Source organism: Chrysochloris asiatica, unplaced genomic scaffold (assembly GCF_000296735.1).
Source record: "Chrysochloris asiatica unplaced genomic scaffold, ChrAsi1.0 scaffold00836, whole genome shotgun sequence".
Classification (NCBI taxonomy): domain Eukaryota; kingdom Metazoa; phylum Chordata; class Mammalia; order Afrosoricida; family Chrysochloridae; genus Chrysochloris; species Chrysochloris asiatica.
Window position 1 is genome coordinate 12083 of NW_006409354.1, and position 6798 is coordinate 18880.

The window sequence follows — 6798 nt, forward strand, 5'->3', positions numbered from 1 at the left end:
AGGATGTGGTTAGCACACTGTGTCTCTCGCACAGTAATACATGGCCGTGTCCTCAGAGCTCAGACTGCTTAGATCCATGTAGGCTGTGCTTGTGGACTTTTCACTGGTGATGGTGACTCTGCCCTGGAATTTCTGTGCATAGCCTGTTCCACCACTGCTTGGATTAATATACCCGATCCACTCAAACCCATGTCCAGGGATCTGACGCACCCAATTTATAGAGTTGCCAGTGAAGGTATATCCAGATGTCTTGCAGGAGATCTTCACTGATGACCCAGGCTTCTTCAGTTCAGCTCCAGATTGCACCAGCTGGATTTGGGATTGGCCACCTACTGAGAGTAAATTGGGGTGGATGAAATTCAACATGAATACACAAAATGCCTTCCCCATCCCTGGGATTGGGAACTATTTTACCTGTAGTTACTGCAACCAACAAGACGACTCTCAAAGTCCAGTCCATGGTTAGACAGCTGTTATCCCAGAACATCAAATGGAGAGTGGTATGGTTGTTGATTGGGCTCTAGGAACGCAGATATATCCTTATCTGTTGTAGTAAACTTCAGATTATTTACATATTTATGAGGCAGAGTATTTAAGACTTAGGTCTGGGCCCCACTTGAGGAACACATTTATTTTTTGATGATTTCCAAGACACACAGCCAAACAAACAAGGAATGCTAAAGATGCAAATCATGAAACTCTGGGTGTATGAAATCACTCACACTGAAGAATACAGTGAAGCAGAATAACCATGTTTCTCTTTGTGTCATTTCTTATTCTATCTAAAGACAGCAGTAAATAGTACTTAGAGGTAGGAAACCAAGGTTTGTCTTTGGATATGACACCACTGCATTTCAGTTGGGTTGTTAGAGTGAACTTATGTTTTTGTTGTCCTACATGCCATCAATTAACTCCAAATCACAGTTACCCTAGGTACAAGAGATCAAAACAATATTGGGTCCTGTGCAAACCTCACATACTTATGCTTCAGCCATTGCGTCAATTCATCTGATCGAAATTTACATATGGCCTGCAGAAAAAAGACTTATACTAAATCATTTATTATAACCCCACATTTTATTAAAAGAGGTTTCAGAATAGTTGTGTGTGGAAATAACGGGCCTTTGAATATGGAGAAAGGTAATAGATAACCTTAAGAATGTATTTCAAACTCACAAATAAAGAAAATACTTGATGGTACATTGGTATTCTTTATGGGTAAATGTGAAAATTCCACTTAAATACAAGTTCCCCAGAACTTCTCATTACAGTTCACGCATACTTTGGGTAATAAAAGGTAACTTTTGGACAATCACTCCCCTTTTTGTCATCTAAAGTTGGCATGAAAATTTAAACCTTAATGAGGGTTGGAGAACTTGTAGGAAGGACCAGAAGAACAGTTTTAGCTAAAAAAAAAAAAAAAAAAATTTAGTGCAATAAAGAATTTTTCCTGCTTATCCCTAAGGGGATATTCACTAGCCTTCAGGAAACTGCTACCAAACTCCTTAAGTCAGCTGCATATTTTCAATAGTTTCTTAGTGCCCTCTGTAGGCCAGAGAACTCTTTGCAGGGTAGCTCATTGACTGCCTTCCCTGTCAAGTTCTCAGAGCTCATGCTGATCATTTCTAAATGGAAATTAGTGCTCTTTTTAGCAATTCTGCATAGATTGAGGGTTGGCAACTGGCTGTGGTGGTTTTCACATAGATGAAAATGTGGACCAGATGTTCCAGGCATGTGTTCAACTCTCTTTTCTTCAATACATGATCACTGTAGACCACTCTGATGCAGGTCGGCCCAGTGTTTTAACTACAGTAGGTAACACCCAGGGTCGAAATTCGTGAAAAACATGTTGGATTGGAATGTAAATGGGATTCACCGCACTCCTAAGTCTTAATGCCTTATGCATTTTATTTCATTCCTGTGTATTGCACACAATGAAGTCTACTCCTTCTCTTATGTGACCAAAAATATATATATTCCCATGAATATGTCATTGATCATGAAAAATTTTACATACAATATCTGGTATCCTTCCTATCACAAACATTGTATTTTCCAGTTATTCTTTCTTACCAACTTTTGAACTCTAATCACAAAGAATTATCACAAATCCTAAACACACATTTGATCAATTTTAGATTGTAAAATAGTTTGTTAAAACTTTATTTAACTTTGACTTTCAGTGTTGCTGTGTAAATATCAGTAACAATGCTATTAACTACTCTTCCTTGGAGCCATGTATATAATAACCTATCACTCCTAGCATTATACTTCAGGTTACATCAGGAAATGTTGTTTTGGATACTGAATGTGATGCTCTTACTCTTCAATTTGTCATTCCAATCACAGCAAGCTACTGGATTTGAATTAAAAATGGTCAACAATTCTGCATTCCAGTTTACTTATGTCTAGGATATCAATTTAAGCATTACATTTATTTAATTATTTTTTTTAAATATTTTATTGTGACTTATGTGTTATTCTTTATGGGAGAACATTAGGTTTACATTGATCATTTAAACTAACATATATCACTTCATTGCCCTAGTTACAAGCCCCTCCATGCATCATCAACCAACCAAAGGGTAACTTGCAAGCTTGCCCAGCACCTCGCACACCCCGATCATCAGCACACAGCCCCTCTCCCTCTCTGGGTCTATTGTCCCCAGCTGCTCCATCTGTCCACGTCACCATCTCTGCCTCCATCTCTGGTGTCACTACTTCTCTGGGTAGGGTCCCGCTCTCCACTTTTCTCCCTTGATGCTCCCAGGGACCTCCACTCCTAGACTGCAAAGTAAATCACTCCTTTCCTTGCTACAAAACGTCTACCTTTACATTTCCAACCCTCATAATGAGTCCTTATAACAATTATTCACTATTGTATCACAAGATACATTTCCATTCATCAGCCCCGCCTAGACATATTGGATACAACTCTGTAGAGATTCTACCTTCCTCCAAACCCTCTGGATGTAGGTTCCCTATTGAAAGCTTTTAAGCCAGTCACTTCTTGCCTTTGTATCCCCCCATTTTGGGTAGCCAATGTCCAAGTTGCCCATCCCTGTCTACTATCTGTATAGAGCGGGCGGGAATGATCCTTGCTGTAAAGACTTGTTCCATCTTTTGAGCTACTGAATCCATAGGTGTAGGTCAAGTTCATCAAATTGTATCAAATTACTCTTTTTTTGCTCTTCTTTCTTCTTCTAGTTGAGCTCTAATCATCCAGTCATTGAAGCCTGTTCAAGTTGGTATTATCTCCAAGTGTGGGTGTTCTTGTGCATATGCCCTCTCTTCTGATCAGCTGGACGTTCCACTATCCACTCTAATTATCTGGGGCTATATCACTGACTCTGGGCTGAAGAGTCTCCAGGTCTTGCCACACTGCTAGCCAACCAGGTTTCCACCTAGTTTCACAGAAGTCTATTGAGCGTCGTAGGGTTTAGCTCACAGCTTCATTGCTGTTTTTCCCTCACTTCCCCTTATTGGTAATGAACCTGGTCACCAGTGTGTGTATTCCCATTGAGTCTTAGTCTTGGAAGAGGGTTTGCTCTGAGGGGACCCGACCGCTTGCTTTGATGTCTCCTGGGTGAGCAACTTGCTTGTTCCTGTAATAATCAGTCAGTCTGCCTATATGTTTTTGTATTTTTCCTTTAGGTCTTTCTTTCAAGAAGTATCTTCTTGAAAGATTCCACTCCAGGCTGGTCTACCCATTCTTTCAAGTGGAAATATCCCACCTCTGAAGATTTAGATGCTGTTCAGGATTCCACCTATAGTCTTATGAAATGCAGAGGCTCTACAGGAAGCCTCCTTCCCTGGGCACGTTGTAGCCCCATTTTAGGTATCCCAATCAGTTATAGCCAGAATACTGACTTACAAGCTTTCTATGGTAGTATGTCTGACTATTTATTTCTCTTCCCCTCCATTATCTGTTTCATAATGGTGTGCAAGGGAAACCAAGGTCCAAATGACAGTCAAGCATCTTAATATTATTTCTCCTCTTTTGCACATTCCAATAATGTCTCCATTCCTGTACCACAGTGCCCTGTTGTTCCAAGGTTGTGCATACATCATTCTTTACCTCTGTTCCACTTAGCCCATGCAAGCCTGCCTAATTGTTCTCCCATCCTCTTTGTTCTTCCATTCCCTTCCCCTGCTTGTATATTGCCCGCTCCCCAGCACCCAAACTATCCTGTATCTATTCCCTGCCCTGTGTTCCACCTTCCTGTCTTTCTCCTTTCCACACACCCCATATCCCAGCAACCAGTAAAAAATCCTCCCCCCTTTAGTATGTGTTCTTTTTCTTAGTCTTTTACAGTAGTGTTCCTATGCAGTATCTCTACTTTTGTGACTGACGAATTTCACTCTACATAATGTTCTTAAGGTTCATCCATGCTGTGCGGTGGCTTGCAGCTTCATGGTTATTCTTGAAGGCAGTGAAGTATTCCATTTTGTGTATGTACCACAGCATTTTTATCCATTCTTCAGTTGATGGGAACTTTGGCTGTCTCCATCTTTTTGCTATTGTAAATAGTGCTGGATGAACATATATGTGCATATATCTACTCGTATTATGGCTCATATTTCTTGTGGGTAAATACCAAGTAGAGGAATTGCTGGATCATAAGGTATTTCTATTTCCAACATTCTGAGAAAGCACCATATTGCTTTCCACGAGAGGTTGGACCATTTTGCAGTACCATCAGAAATACAGGAGTGTCCAAGTCTCCCCAGATCCCTGCCCACATTTATTGTCCTCTGCTTTTTTAAATCTTTACTGTTATTGCTGGAGTGAGATGATATCTCATTGTTGTTTTGATTTGCATCTCTCTAATGGCAAGTGATTGTGAACATTTCTTCATATGTTTGCTGGCTGCCTGGATTTCCTCCTTGGTGAAGTGTCTGTTCATGTCCTGTGCCCATTTTTTAATTGGGTTATTTGTCTGTTTCTTGTAGAGGTTTCTGTAGCTTCATATATTTTAGAAATAAGTCCCTTGTCTGGTGTGTCCTTGCAAAAGATTTTTTCCCATTCTGTGGGTTCCCATTTTACTATTGTGGTGAAGTCTTTTTATGCACATAAGTTTTTAAATTTTAGTATGTACCACTCATCTATTTTGTATACTTTGTGTAGTTTTTTAAATGTTTGGCAGTCTGTGTATTCCCTGACTAAATGCCATCACTTTTGTCCCTATTATTTCATTGATGGCCTTCATAATTCTGGGATTTACATTCAGGTCTTTAATCCATGTTGAGTTGGTTTTTGTATAAGGTGTATGATGAAGGTCTTGTTTCAATCTTTTGCATATCACTTTCCAGTTCTGCCAGCACCATCTGTTGAAAAGACTATCACCTCCCCATGCGATATATTTAGGTGTTTGGTCAAAAATCAATTGGCTGTATGTAGATAGGTTAATTTCTGGATTCTCGATTCTGTTCAGTTGATCTATGTATCTTTCGTTGTACCAATATCAAGTTGTTTTGAACACTGTAGCCATGTAGTAAATTTTGAAGTCGGGGAGTGAGAGGCCTCCAACCTTATTCTTCTTCTTAAGTAGTGCTTTGCTTATCCTGGATCTCTTTCCTTTCCATATAAAGTTTGTAATTGTTTTTTCCATCTTTTTGAAGAATGTTGCTGGAATCTGGATTGGGATTGCATTATATGTGTAAATTGCTTTGGGCAGTATTGAATTTTCACAATGTTAAGTCTTCCTATCCAGGAGCATGGTACATTCTTCCATTTATATAGGTCTCTTTTGACTTTCTGTAGTAGTGTTTTGTAGTTTTCTTTGTATAAATCCTTTGTTTCTTTGGATGCATTTATTTGTAGATAGTTCATCCTTTGGGTGGCTATTGTAAAGGTATTGCTTTCCTAATGTCCTTTTCAATGCTGTCACTTGGTTATAGAAGAATCCAACCGATTTTTGTATGTTTATCTTATATCTTGCCACTTTGATGAATCTTCCAATGAGGTCTAGTAGCGTTTTACTGAATCTTTGGGGTTTTATACATATATGATAATATCATCTGCAAATAGAGAGATTTTTACTTCCTCTTTGCCAATTTGGATGCCTTTAATTTCCCTGTCTTGCCATATAGCTCTTGTAAGACTTCCAGCACAATATTGAATAGGAGTGGTGACAAAGGGCAACCATGTCTGGTTCCCGTTTGCAAAGTAAGGCTTTCAGTTTCTCTCCATTGAGTGTAATGTAGGCTGTTGGTTTAATTGTGTTGAGGAATTTCCCTTCAATTCCTTTTTTTTTTTTTTTTTCAGTGCTTTTATCAGGAATGGATGTTGGATTTTGTCAAATGCCTTTTCTATATCAATCAATATGATCATGTGGTTCTTTTCCTTTTTCTTATTTAGATGGTGCATAACTTTGATCGTTTCTAAAAATTGAACCATCCTTACATCCCTGGTATGCATCTGACTTGATCATGATGTATTATCTTTTTGATGTGTTGCTGGATTCTGTTGGCTAGGACTTTGTTCAGAATTTTTGCATCTATGTTCATGAGGGTTATTGGTCTGTAATTTTCTTTCTTAGTGACATCCTTCTCTGGTTTGGGTGTAAGGGTTATTCTTGCTTGATAAACTGTATTAGGAAATTTTCCATCCTCCTCTATCTTCTGGAATAATTTGAGTAGAATTGGTGACAGCTCTTCCCTGAATGTTTGGTAGAAATCACCAGTGAAGCCATCTGGACCTGGACTTTTTTTACTTGGGATTATTTTGATGACCTCATCAATTTCGTGTTTTGTTATGGGTCTGTTCAGGTTTTCTACTTCACTGTGTGTATGTTT

General features: G+C 39.0%; 1 pseudogene; it reads right to left on the bottom strand.

Annotated features, from left to right (window-relative positions):
- LOC102813813 overlaps positions 1–460 on the bottom strand; it is a 1672-nt pseudogene extending 1212 nt beyond the window's left edge.
- Between the last annotated feature and the right edge of the window lie 6338 nt (positions 461–6798).